The sequence below is a fragment of the Acinonyx jubatus genome, chromosome D4 (assembly GCF_027475565.1).
Source record: "Acinonyx jubatus isolate Ajub_Pintada_27869175 chromosome D4, VMU_Ajub_asm_v1.0, whole genome shotgun sequence".
Taxonomy (NCBI): domain Eukaryota; kingdom Metazoa; phylum Chordata; class Mammalia; order Carnivora; family Felidae; genus Acinonyx; species Acinonyx jubatus.
The window spans coordinates 20,375,179-20,397,933 of NC_069391.1; the positions used below are offsets into that span (position 1 = coordinate 20,375,179).

Consider the following 22,755-nt stretch of genomic DNA (forward strand, 5'->3'; position numbering starts at 1 on the left):
GCAAAAAAAAGAGAGCAGGTAAAATTACTCTTTGCCCGTGTCTATGCCATAACGATGAGTCAGAAAATACTGGAAGCCTCAGCTTACTTGTAAGGGGGGAAAATAAACATCTGCATCCAGTAGAGTTGATTCCAAGTCCACAGCAGAGCGTAATTCCAGGCAGAGTCTTCATGGAATAGAGACCTGTGCAAGCAAGGTCCTAGAGCAAGAGAGCCCAGATGACACCAACCAGACCTCATTCCCAGAAACACACGTATTTCTTCATCCTGAGTGAGAAAGCGCCACCGAGAATGGGTCTGAGACCTGGCCAATTAAATATTGGTTATGGAAAGTCAAAAGGAGAGACCCACGAAGCATGGCGTTCTAGAAGTGGCAGCCTGGAGACTGTACTGCTTCCAGGAAGAGGAAAGATTCTTGGAAAGGACAGTATACATGGCTTCATGGTAGTGAAAAGAAAGAGAAAGTAACCCCCAATAATACTCAAATAAGACACTATCAAAGAACCAGACTGAGTTAGATGAAAAGACCTGATGTATTAAAGAATCTGCCTTTATCTGTAGCAACAAAGGAAGGAACCTTCGAACCCAGAATCAAACAAGCCACTCAAACTCCTCCACCTTCTCATTATGCTCACATGGTAGGAAGGTCCCACCTAAATAAATAACAATAAACATTTCTAAAAACTCACAGAATCCACACTAAGTTTAAGAAGGAATTAGGGGCACCTGGATGGCTCAGTCAGTTGAGTATCTGGCTCTTGATTTCGGTTCAGGTCATGATCCCAGGGTCGTGGGATCAAGTCATGCATCAGGCCCTGCCAAGCTGAGGTCTGCTCTGAACACGGAGCCTGCTTGCGATTCTCTCTCTCTCTCTCTCTCTCTCTCTCTCTCTCTCTGGCCCTCTCCCACTCACGCACCAGTGCACACGTATGCATACACACACTCTCTCTCTCTCTAAAATAAAAAATAAAAAAAGAAATTAGAAAATGAGAATTAGAACTTTTTAGCCGATAAAAACACACACACAATAGATATGTGACAGAGAGGAAAGCTGTAACACAAAACTCCAGCATGAGCTAAATATAATTAAACCAGAAATTTTAGCTATTAAAGCTCAACAGTTTTTTTAACAAGTTCAAAACTAGGAAAAGGAATGGTATAAATAACAGGAAGACATAAAATAGAAGCTGGCTAAACTCAGGAAATAAGTGGAAAAAAAAGATAAAATCATATGAGGAATAAGGATTAAATTATGAGGTACCCAAGGGAAAACAGATACAACCAAGCGGATGGAAATGAGAGTCAAGAAAATAAAACCAAAACAAAGAGTTTTAAGGATTAGAGAGAAAGTGAGAGATATAGAACATAGGCAAAGACCAATATGAATATAATCAGGGGTTTTGAACTAGGAAAAGAAAACAATGGACCAGAACTCTCCATTAAAACTATAATTCAAGAAAACTTCCTGAAATAAAATAAGACATAAATTTACATATCAAAAAGTCTCCCCTGGGGGCACGTCGGTGGTTCAGTCAGTTAAGTGACCAACTCTTGATTTCCTTGATTTCAGCTCAGGTCATGATCTCACAGTGGTGAGACTGAGCCCTGCATCAGGCTCTGTGCTGGGCGTGGAACCTACTTAAGATTCTCTCCCACCCTCTCCCTCTGCCCCACCCTCACTTGCTCTCACATGGCTCTCGCAACCCACGCACACATGCGCTCGCTCTCTCTCAAAATATAAAAATAAATTTAAGAAGAAGAAAAATATTTTTTAAAAAAGCCTCCCTATATGCCTGGGGAAACTGACCCAGAACAGTGAACACCAAGTTCTACCTTAATGAAAATATTAGATGTTCAGAAGCCAGAAAATATCTTCTGAGCCTTCAGACACAGAAACCAAGGGGTTAACAATAATCCAGGCACTATATATCTCAATAGGAACATATAAAATTAGTCATTGGGGGCGCCTGGGTGGCTCAGTCGGTTGAGCGTCCGACTTTGGCTCAGGTCACGATCTCGCAGTCCGTGAGTTCGAGCCCCGCGTCAGGCTCTGGGCTGATGGCTCAGAGCCTGGAGCCTACTTCCGATTCTGTCTCCCTCTCTCTCTGCCCCTCCCCCGTTCATGCTCTGTCTCTCTCTGTCTCAAAAATAAATAAATGTTAAAAAAAATTTTTTTTTAAAATAAATAAAATTAGTCATCAATAGAGTAACGCATTCAAGAAACTCAAGTATATGGGGGCACCTGGGTGGCTCAGTTGGTTGAGTGTCTAACTTCGGCTCCGGTTGTGATCTCATGATTCGTGAGTTTGAACTCTGCGTCAGGCTCTGTGCTGACAGCTCAGAGGCTGGAGCCTGCTTCAAAGTCTGTGTCTCCTTCTCTCTCTGCCCCTCCCCTGCACATGCTCTGTGTCTCTCTCTCTCTAAAAAATAAACAAACATTAAAAAAATTAAATTAAAAAAAAAAAGAAACCCAAGTATATAAAACCATGGAAGGAAGGAATTTTCTAACCAGTCATCTGTTCTTCACTATTAAGACTAGGGGAAATAGTTTCACATATGCAAAGATTCACACAATATTGTATTCATGAGTCCTTCCTGAGGAATCTACCAGAGGGAGAACTTTATCCAACCTGGAAATTATTGGAGAAACATTGGTCAAAACACTCATTTTGATCATTGGATTATTCAATGACAGAACTATGACCAAAACTTAGATTTTCACAAATGTGAAAGTATGCAAACATCATCTACTTTGAAGATGTCGAAATTATATAACTAAAAAGGGGAAAGGAAAGAGAAAAAAACAAGTGGAGTAAGTTCGTTATTGCTGCATAGCTAAAAGTTGAGAACAGGGGCGCCTGGGTGGCTCAGTCGGTTGAACGTCCGACTTCGGCTCAGGTCATGATCTCATGGTTCGTGGGTTCGAGCCCCGCATCGGGCTCTGTGCTGACAGCTCAGAGCCTGGAGCCTGTTTCGGCTTCTGTGTCTGCCTCTCTCTCTGCCCCTCCCCCACTTGCACTCTGTCTCTCTCTGTCTCAAAAATAAATAAACATTAAAAAAAAAAGTTGAGAACAAATGAATACCATTTAAAGTTAACACACCAGGGACATCTGAGTGGCTCAGTTAAGTGTCCGACTTCGGCTCAGGTCATGATCTTACAGTTCGTGGGTTAGAGCCCCACATCAGGCTCTGTGCTGACAGATCAGAGCCTGGAACCTGCTTCGGATTCTGTGTGTGTGTTTCTCTCTCTGCCCCTCCCCCACTCACGCTCTGTCTCTCTCTCTTTCAAAAATAAACATTAAAAAATAAAAAAAAAAAATAAAGTTAACAAACCAAACAGTAGAAACACAAGTAAAGAGAGGGGGACTAAGGGCACTAAATAAAGGCAGCAGTATGGACATAACCATGAAGACAAAAACACAATCCTTTCTAAACAACAAAAGAAATACAAACACAAAACAAAACGTAAAAGTTTAAGAAAATAGAGTCCATAGCAAAAGATACACAATAAATAAAATATGACAGAACTGAATCTAAACTTAAATCCTATCAGTAAATGTAGATAGACTTAATTCATTGTATTAGTCAGTGTTCTCTAGAGAAACAGACTTGATAGGAAAAATGTAGATGTATAGAAAGAGATTATTACAAGGGATTGGCTCGTGTGGTCACGGAGGCCGAGAAGTCCCATGAGGATCTGCCATCTGCAGGCTGGAGGCCCAGGAAAGTTGATGGTGCCCCAGTCCAAACTCCAAGTCCTGAGAACCAAGGGAGCCAATGTTTTAAGTCCAGCCTGAGTCCAGAGGCCCAATAACTGGGGCTTTGATGTCTGAGGGCAGGAGAAGATGGATGTCTCAGTTCAAGCCAAGAGAGAATTTATGCTTCATCCACCTTTTTGCTCTACTCGGGCCCTTAATGGATGGGATGGTGCCCACCTGCATTAGTGAGGACATCTCCTTTACTCAGTCTACTGATCTGAATACGAATCTCTTCTGGAAACAGCCTCACAGACACACCTAGAAATAATGTTTTATCAGCTCTCTGGGCATCCTTTAGCTCAGTCAAGTTGACAAGTAAAATTAATGATCATAAGTATTTCTGTCCTCGTCTGTTCAGGTTGCTATAACCTGAATACCAGAGACTGGGTAGCTTTTAAGTAAAAGAAATTTGTTTCTCACAGTTCTGGGAAGTCCAAAATCGAGGTGCCAGCAGACTCAGTGTCTGGTAAGGGCTTCCTGGTTTCTAGATGTCCATCTTCTCATTGTATCCTCACATGGCAGAAAAGGTGAGGGAGCTCTCTGGGGTCTCCTTTATAAAGGCACTGATGCCATTCACACGAGCTCCACCCTCATGGCCTAATCGCCCCCCAAGGGCCCTACCTCTTAATACCATCACATTGGGGATTAAGTTTCAACATGTGAATTTTGAGGGGACACAAGCATTCGGTCTATAGCACTTACCTCTTAGAAGAAAGAGATGTTCAGATTGACTTCCAAAGAAACAGACTTGAAAGTAAGTGATCCAGGAAGGGTAAACATAAAGGATTGGGCCAGAGGGTGCCAAACAGAAAGAAAAGTGGTACTTTGTTCTAAAACAAGCTAAATAAAATTCGGGCCAAAGAAGTTCAGTGAAACGAAGCAGAACACTTGATAATGTTACAGGCTGCGATTCAAAATGAAGATGTAATGGTTGTGACTATCGCTGTACCAAATAACGCACAGCAATCTACATAAAGCAGGCACTGTAGGAGATGCAAAGTGAAATGTACAGAAACTACTAATGAAAAGAGATTTTAGCACATCACTCTTACTCCAGGAAAGATGAAGTAGACAAAAGGTAAAGATGGACACAATCCCTAAGCAACGTAATCAATAAAGTAGATCTCATGTATGCCTATCAAAATGTATAACCCAACTGACATAGAGAATGTACTTTTTCTCAAGTTCACATGAAATATTCACAAAAATTCACAATACATTAGGTCACTGTGGAGACTTTAGTAGGTTCCATAAAAATTAAAGCCCACAGGCTCTACAGATAGACAACTAAACCCGTGAGAAATATGCAGAAAGAACAAATACACAAAATAAGGAATGTTGGGGAAGAAATAACTATTGAAATGAGAATTTCTCAAGCTCTCTTTGCAGAATTGCATGCAAAGACATTTTAAAGTCTAGAAGAAAAAGGCAATTTTCTAGGAAAAATGCCATTTACCAAAATTGACACAAAGGAAGATAGCTTGAGTAGATCAATTTTCACAATAGGAAGAAAGTTACGAAAGAGCTAATTCTATAAAATTTCCAGGCCCGGATGTTGTCAACCATTGCTTTGCAAATCGATGCCATTTAAACTGCTCCAAATAACAGAAAAAAGAATGCAAACTTCTGAATTTTTTGCATAAAGTGAAAATAACACTGATACATAAACCTGATGAATATTGTGCAAAAAAGAAATCTACAGGCCAACCTCAACCTTATCAAAGACTACACAAAAATCCTAAATAGAATGTTATCAACAGATCCAACAGTACATTGAAAACAATACATATGACCACATTTTATTACAGTAATGCAAGGATGGTTCAATATTAGGAAATAAATACAGTTCAAAATATTAATAATTCTAATAATAAAAATAATCTGATCATCCCCATAGATATTCTTCTTAGGTAAGGCAAACTTGCTATATCCGAAGGTAATGTAAACAGTCTGATAGCAGTAAAAAGACTAGCATTTTTCTGTTTTTCAGGAAAAAGACAACTTGACTTCAAAGTTCATATGGAAACAAGCAAAAGGAAAACACAAAACCTTAGAGCGATGGCAAGGGAACTAGTTCTCTTGGATGTTAAAACATGTAAGGTCTCTAAAATTGAAATAATATGGCATTGGCACATAATTTGACAGATACATCAAAGGAACAGAATTAAAACAGCAGAAATGAAGAGTTGATGCTATTAAAGAAAGAATATTATCCTCAGAGAAATAGGGACATTGAAGATAAATGATATAAGCCAACTGGACAGTCACTTGCAAAAACATAAAATTGGGCTCTCACATCATACCTAGATAAATTCATGGATGGATGGGGAAATGAATGGAAGCACAGATATGTGATCAAGCACATATAGTAAAATATGAGTGGTAGAATCTAGATGCAGTGCAATGGGTATTCACTGGAAGAATCTTTCCAATTTTCCAGAGGCTTAAAATTTTCACAATATATGTTAGGGGGAAATGGAGGAGGTTTTAAGAAAAGGCACAGGAGTTGGCTTGAAGGGGTTTCCATTCGCCAAATTAGAACAATCCAAGCATCAAAACCAACAATGAAAGTAACGGATAATAACAGAATGCATTAATTTAAAAATCCATGAATCCTTAGTGATTATGGAGAGAGGGAGAGAGACTCAAATGCCAACACTAAAAGTGACAGTTACTCCAATTCCTTACTTTGAAACTTGGTAATGAAAAGGAAAGAATTAAGCCATGCTTGACCACTCAGGAAGATCTATAGTCTATGCCATTTGTGGAAGATAAAAGGGGTAAAGGAAAAAGTTAAATTATACTGGAAGGAAACAATAAGAAAACTTCAGGGTTGCCTAGGTGGCTCATTCCGTTGAGTTGACTGCCTCTTGATTTTGGCTCAGGTCATGATCCCAAGGTCTTGGGATTAAGCTCCTCGTTGGGCTCAGTGCTGAGGACGAAGTCTGCTTAAGATTCTCTCTCTCTGCCTCTCTCCCCCACTCATACTCTCTCTGTCTCTCTCTCTCTCTCTAATAATAATAAAAAAACAGAAAAGAAAACTTCAAACTGTAGCACATTCTATAAGACAGAGGCCAAGTTTTTCCAAAAATCAATGAAGACCCATGTGTGAGAGATGTTTTAGATGTAGACACAGAAGAGCTATAACAATCAAATGCAATATATGAATTTTGATTGGTTCTTGATTGAGGGGAAACTATAAAAGATATTTGGGGGACAACTGAGGAATTTCAATGAGGACTTGATACTGGATTACAATATAAAATTAGTGTTAATGTTATTGGGTGCAAAATAGCATTCTGTTATAGATTTCTTATTTTTAGGTATATGAGGCATAAAAAATCATTATGTCTCCTACCTCCTCCAAGTGCTACAGCCAAAAAAAACAAAAACAAAAATAAAAACAATGACAGAGTTTATATAGATCTAGATGGATAAACAGATATGTAGATAATACATGGATGGTTGGATAGATACAGCTAGGTTGATAGATAAAGCATCAAGAGACAGATGTTAACAACTATTGGATCGAAGGCATGAATACACAGGTGTTTATTACACTGCACAAGTGTGCAGTTGGATGCATAAATATTGTCTAAAACTTGGATTTTATGGTTACTGAAGTAACCAATGCCATGCCCACTGCTCAGCACTCTTACATATACATTTGCACTTAATCCTCATAACTGCCCCATTAGGTAGGCATCCTTCTCTATTTTACAAATAAATAAGCAGAACTGCCAATTCTTGACTAGTGTCACAAAGTGTAACTCATACCCAGATCGCTCTGACGTCAAGTCCGACGTTTGTTAAGCTGCAGTCTTATCTACAAAGGAACCAGGCAAAATCTGTAAGGCAGAAACTTAAATACAACTCAAGAGAATCATGTACAAAATGTTGAACTGAAATCATTCCAAGTCTTCCAAGTATTCCCAGTAGAGGGCACAGAGTGGGCAGAGGGAAGAAGACTGGAAATGGAGTATGATCTGGAACAGAGGTTGGTTTTGGCCTTGGGAGGTGTGTTGGAAGAGAGAAGCTGAGCTGGAAGGGATATTTGGGCCAAGTCATGGCAGGTCTTAAATGCCATGCTGAAAATCATGGGCTTTCTTTGGTTGGCAATTGGAAGCCACGGAAGGTTTGTACACAGGCAAAGGACACGGGCAAATACTGATGTGTTCACTGCTCTCTTCCTCCCCAGTGGGAGACCATACTAAAACAAACACAAACAACACCTAAGAAGGAATTGGAACAAATTTTTGATGTTTTATTTATGAACTGAGCACTGGTCAAGTGAAAAAAAAAACACCTTAACAAGATTAAAAATTGATGTACAAAGAACCACTCAGTGGCTTGTAACAGCCCTTCGTAGAGAGGGAAAAATGAAAAGCTATTTCATAAAAGATTGAAACTCCAGAGTACTCAAGGTTTAAGTGCAGGCAGAAAGCTCTCGTGGCACCATGGCTCTTAAATAAATGGAGTGTTTCTAGGATGGGAAGGCTTCATGGGGAGTAGACATTTTCTGTGCTGGCTGGGGCCCTCTGGACATTGTTCCAGGACTTGGGGAGCTACCAAGCCTGGGAAGGACCTTCCACTCTCTCACCACACCACTGGGCCAGAGGCCAAGGTTGGGGAAATACCAGAACCAGAGTCTTTCAGACTTGAAAAAGCTAAAACGGTCCCAGCGTCCTCCCTCTGGTCCTTGAATCCACCCTCATCATCCCCATCAAGGGATTACCTGCATTTTCTCCTCAAACAAACAAGCAAACAAACAAAGCATTTATTTCTGACCCCAAAACTAACACACGTTCACTGGTAATTTGGAAAATATGAAAATGTACAAAGAAGAAAATAAAAGTCACTTACCATTCTACCATTCAGAGACAGATAGCTATATACTTTTAACAAAAGGTTATGCTATTGAAAATGCCATTTTGTTGGGGCGCCTGGGTGGCTCAGTCGGTTAAGCGTCCGACTTCAGCTCAGGTCACGATCTCGCGGTCCGTGAGTTCGAGCCCCGCGTCGGGCTCTGGGCTGATGGCTCAGAGCCTGGAGCCTGCTTCCGATTCTGAGTCTCCCTCTCTCTCTGCCCCTCCCCCGTTCATGCTCTGTCTCTCTCTGTCTCAAAAATAAATAAACGTTAAAAAAAAAAATTAAAAAAAAAAAAAGAAAATGCCATTTTGTGATGTGCTCTCTTCACCTAATAATATATTATAAAATTTTACTCATGTAAATAAATAATCTATGATATCACTTAATATCACAAATTTAGGAATCCCTTTTTGTTGGCCATTTGTTTCCAAATTCTTAAAAAAAAAAAAAATTACAGATGTCCTTTGAACAATGCAGGGATTAGAGGCACCTGCTCACCATACAGTTGAAAATCCAAGTATAATTTGTGATTCCCCCAAGATGTAACTACTGATAGCCTACTGTTGACCAGAAGCCTTACCGACATCAATAGTCAATTAAAACATATTTTGTATGTTCTAATAATATCTGTATTCTTATAATAAAGTAAGCTAGATAAAAGGAAATATTATTAATAAAACTATAAGGAAGAGAAAATACCTTCACACTACTGTACTGTGTTTAGCCAACAAAATTCGCATATAAGTGGACCCACATGGTTCAAACCCATGTTGTTGAAAGGCCAAACTGTATACATAATGCTATGACACCCTTAAACACAAATCTTTTTGTGCATTCTGGTTAATCCATAGAAAAATAACTTTTTAGAATGGAAAAGCCCCTGTTTTTCCTTCTCTGTGAGTCATGGTGTTCTGTAACTCCCCATCTATTAAATCAATAGCCTTGTGGCTTCAGGGCAGAGGCTTAGGTACCACCCAGAGTCTAGACCAAGGATATCATTGCCCAACTTCAAATCAAACTAGAGTTCTGAAGCAAGATAATAGCCTTGAAAGATAGGCTTTGTTGAGAAAGATTAAAGTCTTTACATTTTAAATATTTCTTTATTATCAAGAACAGAGTCCAGAGGTGTCAGACTATTGAATTTTTCTATAGTTATATTATAGAATATGATAGGTAAGTTCCCATCAGAGAGAGAGGGGAAGGTGAGGAAAGAAGCAGAGAGAGAATTATATGGACAAGAGACTCAAGAGTCCTGGCTCCTCCTCCAAAAGAAATCCCCAGGATCGGGGTAGGGAAGGACTAGGTGGTAGAAAGGTCCCATATATATTACAGGTTGAGGGCTGAAACAAAGTGCACTTAGGCCTGTTTTACCTTTGTTACTTTGGGGGGCACCTCTCCACCAGCATGGACAGCCTCAAGGAATTCTGGTGTGCTATAATTAGGCAAAGAGAGAGAGAGCCCAGTTCCCTGGGTGTACCCCATAGGGGATTCAAAAGTTCCTATGCCTTTGCAGGGAACAGAGCTGAGGATACCAGGGTGTAAGCTCACCACCAGTGCCCACAGTGAGGGCCAAAGGCACCCTAAGCAAGGGAGCTACAGGATGAACTATAGAATCTGGAGACTAAATAGTACTGGGCCAAAATGCAAGGGATGTAGTACCAGCTAGAGCCACTGAAATGGGGACCTGGTTAACAGGAGACAGAGGCAGAACTTCCTGGGAACAACCATGCAGCATTTCCAGGACACTGTCCTCTGTATTGAAGTGCCTTGTCCTTCTTGTTTTTGAAGTCACTGTCCTTAGCTCTTTTCTTTTTGAGATTTAAATGACATATGACATTGTGTACATTTAAGGTATCTACATACTGATTCAATACATTTATATCGCAACATGATGGCCACTGTAGTGTTAGCTAATGCCTCTATGGTGAATCACATAATTATCGATATTTTTTAGTCCTTAGCTGTTAAAGTGCCCTGTTGGATGTAACTCGTGGTCTGAACTCTCCACACTGAAATGTGTTCACCACATACCAACGAGGACTTGGATGCCTTCCTTGCCACTAGACAACACCGTGGGAAAGAAGAGAGAGAAGCAGCCTTTTCTTGAGCAGTGATGAAAAACCATTGCCCCCAGGGAAACTTACTTCATCTTTGCTTATAACAAAATGTTCCTGGGGCACCTGGGTGGCTCAGTTTGTTAAGCATCCAACTCTTGATTTTGGTTCAGGTCATGATCTCACGGTCGCGAGACTGAGCCCTGCGTCAGGCTCCATGCTGAGCGTGGAGTCTGCTGAAGATTCTCTCTCTCCTTCTCCCTCTGTTCCTCCCCTGCTTGCATGCACTCTCATTCTCTCTCTCTTTCAGGAAGGAAGGAAGGAAGGAGAAAGGGAAGGAGGGAGGGAGGGAGGGAGGAAGGAGGGAGGGAGGGAGGGAGGGAGGGAGGGAGGGAGGGAAGGAAGGAAGGAAGGAAGGAAGGAAGGAAGGAAGGAAGGAAGGAGAAAGGGAGGGAGGAAGGAAGGAGGAAGGAAGGAAGGAAAGAAAAACAAAAAACCCCCACAAAATGTTCTCGCTTAATGTTAATGGAATTTCCATCATTGGTCTAGCCTTATGTTCTAGATAAAGTTTCACAAATAGGGTTTCTCTTATATGTCAGCTCCATTCAATTGGTGGAGAGAATTTGAGGCACTGTGTTGAAAAGGATTCTGAGGTTTGGTCTGGCTTAATAGGAAAATATTCATGATCAGCTAGTGATGTTTGCCCCAGACTTGACAGTGGTGTGGTGGCACTGGGGCCAGTTACCTGCAGTCCATGCTCTAAAGCCCACATAACATACAAATGACGTAGCCTTTACATGCTGTTCCTGCAGTTATGGAAGCCCAGGCTTACTGTCATCCTGCCTTCTGCTGACCAGGTTAAACATCCTTGGATCTTCCCTGCTCCCTTCAGTGATACGGATTCTAGACTCCTTGTTAGCACTGGACGGTTTATTTTTGCCCTCCTGTAAAATGGGACACGCAGAAACAAACATATTCAAGCCTCAATCCAGAGGCTCTTCACACACTCATTGAGCATCTGTGAGTACCAGTCACGTTCCAGATTCTCTCATCGGCGCAGTGTGAACAAAGACACCACTGCCTGACCGGTTTCTGTGTGCTGTGACCGGGGAGGGTTGCAGGAGATTGCTACCTGTCCTGCATTGGTCACGAGCAGTCTGTGCAAACATCTGGAGTCACCATCTGCTGAACCCCCTGGGGTCTCTGCATGCCTCCTGCTGCGGAGCCCCATCATCCTGACACTGGACCTCTATCCTGGGGTTGAGACTCAGGACAGGGCCTCCCTTTCGTCTCTGTTAATTCCATCAGACTAGATTTGACTCAACTCTCCTGTCTGTTGGGGTTTGTCTGACTCAACATTGGCAACTCACCACGTGTGTTCTCAGCCAGTCCTCATGGAAATAAAGGGGCTTGACGTGGCTCCAGTTTCTAGCAAGATGGAAAAGCAAAGCCAGCCTTACCGCCAGACTGGGCCTTACTGTAGCACGTATGCTTCGTCATCCCTGGCCAATCGTCTCACACACAGGGTTCCTCCATCAGTGTCCAGCAAAGTTGGGAACCCACAAGCATGTGATACATTCCACATTCATCAAAGAGCTATTGCTCATTGGTTGTGTGCCAGGCATATGTGTGAGTGTACGACTATCCTAGCCTTGTGGAGCTTACATTCCGGTGGGGGTGGGGGGTGGGGGGAGACAGCCAAGAAACTTAGTAAAGTATATAGCGTGTTGGGAGGCGACAAGGATGTGGAGAAAGAAAATGTAGTTGGAAATTGGCATACCGATGAATGGACTGCAGTGTTCAATATGGCGGTCAGGTGGGCATTATTGAGAAGGTGACATTGGACATTGGAGCAAAGACGTGAAAAGATGTGAGGGGGTGAATCCTGCAGATACATGAAGTGAGAGGCAGAGGAAACAGCAAGGTCAGTGTGGCTGAAGCGAAGCAAGTCACAGAGGAGGCCGGTAGATAAGGTCCGGAAGGCAATGGGGGCAGATCATGCAGGGTGCGTGGTCCATGTGAGAATCTGGTTTCTTCCTGGGGTGAGATGGGCAGCCATTGTGGGAGTGATGTGATCTGCCATATGTGTTTAAGAGGCAAGGGTGGAAGAGGAGACTAAGTCAGGGAAACCGGAAATGGAGCCCAGAGACAGGCATGAGCTGTCCAAGGTCACACAGAAAGTAGAGGACAGAGGCAGGGAGAGGACATTCTCCCTACTGCTGCTGTCCAAGGCCCTTCACCCCGCCCCTAGCTACACCAGGCACCCCCCTACCGGCAGTCCAGCGGGTCAGAGGAACCTCAAACCGGCCCCTAAACCCCAAGCGAAGCTTACATGAAGAAATGGAGAGAGCAGCTCTGTGATTACAGCCTTAATTTTGCTCTGATTCAACACAGCTCTCCCCTCCGGCATGATTAGTCAGGTACCATTACCATTTTGTAATGAGATTAATGAGAGAATTCATTCAGAAGTCATTATCTTACCTAATAATGACCTTACTGATTACTGTATCTCCTTCAACTAGGTTACTGATTTTGATGAAAATATAATAAATATAGCTTGCAGCACCTGGAAATTTGTTCTCTGCCTGGAATAGTTCTGAGGTGAAGACTTATTTTTAAGAATTTCTTGAAAGTGATTAAATATTTTGGTTCTCCTGAGGCGGTATTTCTGTGTTTTCACAGATGACATTTTTGAAATGTATGAAATATTTGATGATAAAATATTTAATAAGCCTGGCGTTCATATTTTTCAGACATCTGTTTCTACTTTGAGACTGTCTGAATGTGATTTTACATGAAATTTCTATTTGCATGTTGTGTTGGTTTAAGAAAAGGGCTGTGTTATGCATGACATATGCGTCTCATAAAATAATGAATGCCCGCGCCTCACAGTCCAGAAGATATTGTACAAGAAGCATTGTGGTCTGCCTATTAAAATTCATCTAAGAAAATTATTAAATAAAAACAGAACCATTTCCAGAGGGGTAATAAGGCAGCTCAACTCTTATTAATTGAGAACCTACTAAGTACAAAGGTACAATAGAGAAGAAGGGATTAATATGACATGAGTTTTGTCCTCAAGATTCAGATTGAGTAAAGGTTTCTTAAGCTCCTACACAGCGCCTGCTGTTTTTAGACTTGTCATTTCATTTATGGGCTAGAGTGGTAAAAGGACATAGGTTTCTGGACTCAAATATAGGGGGTTCGAAGGCTGCTTTATTTTTTGGTCACCATCAAGTCACTTAACTTCTCAGTACCTCAGTTTCAACATCTGTAAAATGGGGATAGTAACTAACTCCTTGGTTTATTGTAAGGATGAATAATAACAGAACGAGAAAACAGGTTCTAAGAGGTTAAAAGCCTTTCTCAAAAATCACAAGTCTAACTAGTAGTGAAGCTGGGAGTCCCAGCCCCTCGGACTTCAAGCTTCAAGGCCATTCTCTTGTGACATCCTCTCTCTCATCCCTAAAGTTCAACCTTGTGAAAACAAAACAAAGTTCAGTGTGGGGACTTGGCATAAGCTCTTAGGCAATTTTCATAAATCTAAATAGTTATTGTACGATACCCACTTCACTCCCTGTTCGTCTTAATCCACGTGTCACCTGTAAAGATAGATGAATAATTTGGAAGCTTGATTGATGTGGGTTTTGCCTTATGACTTTCCTCGAAGTTAATGGGAGCCATGCGGTCCCAGATCCATGAATCACCCCAGCTGGAAATGCTCCATTAGAAGGAAAGGAAACAAAAGATCAGTCAAACGCTGGGAAAGCAGCCACACTCTGTGCTAAAATCTTAGGGTAATAAAACTTGGCATTTGGAAGTATGGTGGGGGTGCAGTGAGCACTGGAGTTGGAGTCAGATCTGGTCCCAATTGTGCCACCATTCTTGATGTGGAATCCTGAGTGCGACTCACTTCTCCTCATTGAGCCTCGGGTTCCCTCGGCTTCCTCATGGGATTGAGGAATTATAACATCACCGATTGTGATCGAGGGCCTCCTATATGTCAGGTCCGTTCTGAGTGCCTCACACACATTATCTCATTCGATCTTCTCAACGACTCATGAAGCATCGTTAGCCACATTGTGCAAATGATGAAATGGAAGCACAGAGAGGTTAAGTAACTTGCCCAAGGCCGGCCAGCTAGAAAGTAGCAGAGGCAGGATTTGAATGTAGGTGGGCAGACTCTGGAGCCCTGGCCCATAGCCTCTACCCCTACTGTCTTGTGGGTATTAAGGAGCTTTGTGCACATGTGAGGCCTGCTGTTACCCTTAGCTACCATCCACGGTATCCTGAATCAGGTTCTCAGTGAAAAAGGGACATCAAAGAAAATGAAAAGAAATTACGTTGTATGACAGTGGAAGACAACCTGAGGCACAACTGTGGCACACACAAGCATCAACACATCGCTTCCCGGTTGTCCAGCTAGGGAAAGGGACATGGACAAGAAGGAGCAAAGTCTGGGGGAGAGCAGCCCTGCAGGAACGGTTTACGAAAGTAAGAGTCAAAGCTCTATACAGATACTGACCAGCCTCCGTTCTTGAGTTTGTCTGCCTACATCCTCATATGCAAAACCGAGTGGGAAAACTTCTGGAGGCAAAAGCCAGTAAATCTTGCTATTCCAAACATGCTAGGCCAACCAACAGTGACATCACTCAGGGCTGGTGCAGACTCTCAAGGCCCCAGTCCCAAGGTCTACTCCGTCAGAATCTACATTTTCACGAGATACCCAGGTGAGTCCTTTGCATGCGACAGCTGGAGAGGGCATCTTCTAAAGCCTCGTGCAGACAACCTGGGGGGACAGGGGGATCATGCTGCCGGTCCAGAGGTAGAAATTGTGACCCAGGAAGCAGGTTCTGCTTGAGAGATGCCTCGTTTGTGTTTTCTCAAAGGCAAAGGACATAAAGTCATGGAAATTAAACCACAGATAGTGTGGAGACATGTAGTAGACACATACATATGGGGGGAGGCTGGGGGTAAGCCCTGGTGTTTTTATTGGGGAGATAAGTCTCAGTGCAGTAACCCGGTAGGGATCAGACTTGAGTGCGGGTCTCATCTGAACCCTGATGCTGCTGCCCTGTAAAACTTTGGAAAAAGCCAGATTAAGGAATGGACAGCTGGATGAGTGCTCAGGGCACAAATCCATGAGGGAAGCTAAAAGATCACTAGAATAAATTGGTGAGCTAGAAGAGGGTTTTACTTCCACCAAGGTACACAGCGCCCTCCAGTGGAAAATAAAAATAAAGCGTTCCTCCCAAGCACCGTCATCTGCAGGGAACAGGTCATGGTGGCCTGAAATTCTGTAAAGGTCTGTTCCATGGAGTTGGGGCTGTTTTACTGGAAACTAGTGGCTTATTTCATTATGTAAATATAAAACCCTTCAATCCACCTGCCAAAAAGTTGTACGGTTCAGCAAATTGCAAAAGAAAACTGAAGCGTGGAAGAACCACAGGATAGCAGGGAACACTTGGCAGACAGTTCTCAGAATGTGGATATCACTTCTGCCTAAGGAGGCAAATTAGTAAGTGAATTTCCCTTTATGTACGATTTCTATTAATATAAAGCCAGTCTCTCCTTGCCCTCGTGAAATAGATGCTAGACAACTATTTAAGGACATTAGTTGGAAGGGTTACCAACTCAACCACCAGCCTGAACTGCTCATGGCCCTTAATCCCTCTGTGCCGCTAGGTGAGTCTCTTCCCTACCCTGTCCTTCCCTCCTCGTAGGTAGTAGGGGGCTCAAGGGAAAACGTAGATTCCAAAACCATAAGCAAAGAGCCTCACACCATCAAATCCAGCACAGAAACATCCTGCAGAAGAGGCGAGAACATCCCGGGGCAGCATCACTGGTCGCTGCTCCCCCAAGAACTGTCCCAGTAAAGAAACTTGATTGAACACCAGACAAGGACAAAGAAGCAATAAACATGAGCCCAAACACCCAGGCCTTCAGACCAAATTGCCATGCGTCTTTCAATAAATACTTTGTTAGCACTGCAGGGAATATGGAGATATTTTATTGTAATGTTTCCCTTGAAGAGCTTACAAGCTACTGGAGCTAGTGACTAAACTCCAGATTTTGGACCTGGACAGACTTGGTTCCAAAACCGTCTGCCACCTAATATCTAGGTGGGGCTAGCAAGTCATGGTACTTATCTCAGCGCTGGCTTCTGAGTCTCTAATGTGGCAAAACAGTTCCTCTCCTTAGGGATTGTTATGGTGAAAGCTTCATTCCTCTTACCTTGCATCAGACACGGGATTAGACACCACGGGAGCAATGCTTTGACCTCTCGCCCCCAGGCCTCCCCCTACACCCCCATCCTCCCCCCCCCCACACACACACAGAGGAAGACCGAGCTACTGGGGAGGAGCAACAGACTTTGGACCACAGTTCCCAGTGGATGGAGCTAATTCACTAAAAGGCTATGAGACCGGGGGATGTTTTCCGGTTTTGTCCCCCCGCACCACGCTAGTGCAAGGCAGAAATGCTGAGTAAGTGGGTGACTCTGAAGTCCAAACTTACCCCTGGTGGGCTGTCCCAGGTCCACGGCAGGAAAGTGGAGCGCAGTAAAACCTCTGACCACAGATAGGAGGCCATGCTGTCCAGTTTATCGATAAAAAGCTCACACTGGTCTCCATTCGCCAGTCTCCTGGATCTTCTTTCCATTGGGTCCTCATTTTGGAAGAGAAAGAGAGAAGTGTTTTTTATTGAACCCCTAAAAGCCCACTTAGGACACTGTGGGAAGAAAATGAGAGCTGTATAAAGTACCTGCTTCTAATAGGCATCAGTAAAAGATTACCGCAGTCATTGTGGTCCAGTTAGTAGCCCAGAGAGGCAGCTTTTCATTTACACCTGAGAAAGATTAAAATTACCAGTAGGGGATTCCATGAGGAGATCACGCATATAAATTGAGCCTGGAGAGATGAGAGCTGACAGGGCATTTAGACAGGAAGACTTACAGGAGTAAAGCTATGGACACAGGAATATTCTCCAGTTCATTGTAACCTGGCTCCTATCTTGTTTCCTCATGCCTTGCCATGTGTCCATATTTTTTTTTTTTTTTTTGAGAGAGAGAGAGAGAGAGAGAGAGAGAATGAATGAAGGAGGGACAGAGAGAGGGGGGACAGAAGATCTGAAGCAGGCTCTGTGCTGACAGCCGAAAGCCCAATGTGGGGCTTGAACTCACAAATCGCAAGATCATGACCTGAGCCAAAGGCAAATGCCCAACCACCTGAGCCACTCAGGCACCCCCATGTGTCCATTTTTAAAAAAAATTTTCATGTTTATTTTTGGGAGGGAGAGAGACAGAGTGACAGCAGGGGAGGGGACAGAGAGACAGGTGCCACAGAATCCGAGCTGTCAGCACAGTGCCTCATGTGCTCGAACTCACAAGCCGTGAGATCATGACCTGAACCAAAGTCAGACGCTTAACTAATGGAGCCACCCGGACGCCCCCCCCCCACCATGTGTCCATCTTTGATGTCACCTTATTTCCTATTGGACTTCCTTATGGTCAAATTCACCTTCATCTACTCTGGCTGGTCTTTCTGTTCTCATAGCCATCATCCACAGCCAGCCATTCCCCCAATCTCCGTCCTCCCCATTCCCCCCATAACGATAGAGGTTTCCCAGGAGCTACATGTCCCTGCCTCCCTTGCAGCTGGGTGTGACCATGCAAGTCGGTCCGGGTAATGGGATATGAGTGAAAGTGATGTGTGACTTCTTGGTCACGCCCTTGAAGCAAGGAGACCTGCCCTTTCTGCTCCTGTCCACGTTGGAGGGTTTGTCCCTGCTCTTCCTCCTGCTCCTCCTCCTGTTCCCCTCACAGCAAGCCAGCTTGAGGACAAAGGACGTGTCTTCCAGATGCAGAAAAATCTAGAAGGAAACTGCACCACAGACAACTTTGTAAAGCAGAGGCTCCATACCAACCAGGACTTTCAGGTGAAAAAGCCATTAAGTATCATCTTATGTGAGCCACCGTTATTTGGTCTGGCCATACACTGCCAAAATTATCCTCTCCATTACTAGCTGCTTATCACTGGTAGGTGAGGGAAGGCCTCCTGGAGGGGGGAAGGGCAGGGATGCATCTCCAGGTAGAGGGTACAGCATAGGCATGGAAGCTGAATTAACAGACCTGCAAATAGCTGGGTATGTCTGGGGCCAAGTTCAGGGTAGAAGAAGAGTGGACAGGGGTAAGGCAAAAGAGGCTGGCAGGGTCCAGAGCAAGCAGTCTTTTATGGAGAGATTTGGACTTTGTGCTGAAGTCATGGAAGGGTTTGGATAAGTGAGTTCACCTTATAAGTGAATTACAATAGTTCTTATTTTAAAAGTTTATTTATTTATTTTGAGAGAGAGAGAGAGGGACAGACAGACAGACAGATGGAGGGGGGTGAGGGAGCAGAGAGAGAGGGAGAGAGAGAATCCCAAGCAGGATCCACAATGTCAAAACAGAGCCTAATGTGGGGCTTGATCTCATGAACTGTGAGATCATGACCTGAGCTGAAATCAACAGTCGGATGCTTAACCAACTGGGCCACCCACGCACTCCTGTAAGCAAAGTATAAAGACAATGCTTGTCCCAATATTCAGGGAGTTACATGAGAGAGCCTCCATTAGGGGTATCCTTACCCCCAGGACAGAACTGCCCACCTACTGCTGGAGACACATCCCACAGTCTTCTCCAAGATCCACTCCTTAATGAGAGAGAACCTACAGACCAAAGAGGAAATCTGATTTCATCTGCTGGTTATAAAGAGGTTTCTCTAGAACTATGTCTGTCACCCTTCTAGACCTCAACATTGAAATAACTGAATTTCTATACCCTTCAGAGATATATCCCTAGCCAACTGATGATTATTATTTCCATTTCTAGAACACTGGGTTGATCCATAAAAAACCAATGGGAAATTTTCATATAAAGCCATTCATTGTTTCCTCATTGTTGGGCCTTCAACAAGATGGAGAAGTTTGTTCTTAAACCTTCAGCTGTCATTGGAGGCATCACCCAGAAACAACTTTTCTAAAGCTCATCAAGCCAGCGTGGACCACAGTCTATTTAATTCCTCTCCCCCTCTCCAAGAGCTGGAATGGTAATTCCTTCACTTCCAGAATCCCCTCAAAGCCCACAGAAATTGAATATAACTTGGTCAAATTAGATCAAGCTGACCTAAACCTTAAACTCCTAGTTAGTGAAGTGGGTTTTTTTTTTAACGTTTTTATTTATTTTTGAGAGAGAGAGAGAGAGACAGAGCACAAGCGGGGGAGGGGCAGAGAGAGAGGGAGACACAGAATCCGAAGCAGGCTCCAGGCTCTGAGCTGTCAGCACAGAGCAAGACACAGGGCTCGAACCCACGAACTGCGAGATCATGACCTGAGCTGAAGTCAGACGCTTAACCGACACAGCCACCCAGGCACCCCTAGTTAGTGAAGTTTTATCCAACTGGGCATTACAATTTTTCATCTGGGTTCATATATTTGCCTACAAATATTATAATTGGATGGAATCATGGTTTTTCTGGGAATTATTTCTATCCTCCACAGAGCCACTTCTTCACCCTCATAAAACACGCTTGACAAAAGGAAAGGAAAAAATTCCTTGTTATGGTGATTGGTGCCTTATTTCTGTGTTTTCCTAGAAAGCGAAATCAAGATAGATGCTTGATGTATTTATACAATTTTGAAACAGCAACCTTGTTTTGTCAGAGAAACAGACTCAGGAGTACTGCCCCCAGTGCGCTGGCATGCCAGAGATATATATTGTCATTTTTAATCCTTTTAGGCTAATTTCCTCATCTGTCAGGGCGGAGAGTCAATAGATACTGTCTCAGGTTGAAAAATTGTTTAAAATTTTAAATGATGGCAGACCTTGCACAATGTAGAGTTGAGATGACATTGTTCATTATGCCTCGTCTCCCCCCTGCACCCTCAGCCCTCTTGATCCAAACACACAGCAATAATAAATATGAAGAGAGAAAGTTAAAAAGACAAAGTCCAGCTCAAAAACAAGAAGACAAGAAATGAGAAGTGGGAGAGGGGGCAGTATTGGTGAACCTCCAGGGCTTCAGGCTGGGAAGCAGGCACAGCGGGTGGGAACGTGGATCCCAGGATACGGCAGGAGTCAGGGCCTCCAGCGGGAGGTAGGGCAGAGATCCAGGCTCACAGCTCCGCATGAGGGGCCTGAAGGGGTACCCACCCCTCTTAACAGGAAGCTGACAAAGTCTGTTGACAGCTCTCAGGGGTTACATGTTGCATGAAACTGTAAGCTTAGGGAGACAGAGGAAGACCAGGGCCTTCCAACAGGACCTCAGTCAAGCCGCTGACTCAAGTGAAATCTGCAATATGCCCAATGTCATGTCTGGGCTAGAGCCCCAGGCTGCTAATGTAAGAGTTCATTCTGAACTAAAGGCCCCCAGGGGTTGGGTAGAGATAGTCACATAACTGCCAGATGGGGAAGAATGCAGGGAAAGAAAAGAGATCGCCTGCTTAAGATGAGCCTGTAAACCAAAATTCAAAAACACAGATGAACAAGTGGTATCAGTGAAAATGGCAAAGGAAGGACTTCCAAAAACTCTCTTGCGTTTCATAAAAACAAGAAAACTGAAAGAAATGTCAGAATCAAATTTTCACAATTCTGGAAGTTAATCAAAGGTCTGTAGCAATCTCAGGAACATCTCTTTAAGAAAAAAGGCTAGGGGCACCTCGGTGGCTCAGTCAGTTAAGTGTCCAACTCAATTTCAGCTCAGGACATGATCTCGTGGTTCATGGGACTGAGCCCCAGGTTGAGCTCTGCTCTGACAGCACAGAGCCTGCTTGGGATTCTCTCTCTCCCTCTCTCTCTCTGTCCCTCCCCAACTCTCAAAAGAAAGAAAGAAAGAAAGAAAGAAAGAAAGAAAGAAAGAAAGAAAGAAAGAAAGAAAGAAAGAAAGAAAAAGAAAGGCAGCTAAATTTTGGTAAGGAAAGTAATTTGTGGCATTTTAATTTGCCCTATTCCTGTCTCATGCTACCCAGCTCCATGGTAAGTAAACCTGAAAGTCAACAGCCTATGATTGCAGGAAAACCCAACACCCTGATGGCTATCAGAGGAGCCTAACAGAGTGGAAGCTCCTTCAAATTCCAGAAATGTGTCATTATTTCACTTGTTTGATGGTGGCCTGGAAAACCCCACTTAAAAGGCTGTCTTTATTTGCCCTGACTCATCGCTCACACAGCACTGATGATAGCCACCAACCTAGATTTCTCTCCTGGGCTGAGCCATCATCCCAGAGGGAGGGCAAAACACAGATGCTTTTCCCAGATGTACCACTTGCTACCCACAGACCTGTGCATCAAGAAGTGAAATTGAAGAGGAGAATGCAAAGAAAATGATGAACATAGGAAATGATAAAGTATGCTAGAAAATTTAATTATTGACTGCATAATAATCATCATGCCATTTCCTGTATTTTGACAGAAGTGAAACTAACACCCCAGACTTCATTAACCAATTGCAAGATGTTGGCATCCTTGTTCCTTATGGCAACAAGGAAGATTGGTTAATGAATGTGGAAAAAGTGTGCCAACATCCTCAACTTGTTCCACAGATGAGCAGACACACTGGGCAACTTTAGATCGTATTAGAGTAATTAGTTCATTAAATTTACACATTAATTTAAAGATAGCCGCTACAGGAATATAAATAGAATCTAAGCTTCCTCATTAACCGGGATAAAAAGGAGGAAGCTATACAGAAAACTTTACCAGATGCACAGAAGGCAGGACAAAAAAGAAAGAAACCAAGAAAAATAATAAAAAATTTTAAAGATGTAAATAAATCCAAAAACTGGGGATCAGATAAGTATAAGCAGAGTTAATTGACATTAACATCAGAGACTATCAGATTTCATTAAAAGAAACTAACGATGATCCTGACCGATTAAAGTTTTTCCTACCTTTCATCCCTTAACTTGAGACAAATCTTCCGCAACCAATATTGCTTTTTTGCAGAAATGTTTATTTGAAGTCCAATTCTGTTTCTTTCTCCGTTGTTAAATGTTAGCATAATTAAATGTAATGGTTTCAGTTTTAAACTAGCATGAACACTAT

The 22,755-nt window shown here is 43.0% G+C and overlaps 1 long non-coding RNA gene across 3 annotated transcripts in view; it reads right to left on the reverse strand.

Moving 5' to 3' along the window:
- The window catches only part of LOC128312132 (uncharacterized), a 69,841-nt gene that overhangs the window by 36,703 nt on the left and 10,383 nt on the right, over positions 1-22,755 (reverse strand). For 2 of the 3 annotated variants that reach the window (XR_008291032.1, XR_008291033.1), the window contains exon 2: positions 17,197-17,346. This is a non-coding gene — a long non-coding RNA (uncharacterized LOC128312132). Of the gene's footprint in view, positions 1-13,390; positions 15,563-17,196; positions 17,347-22,755 lie in introns of those variants that run through there. The other variant, XR_008291034.1, reaches the window with a different exon arrangement.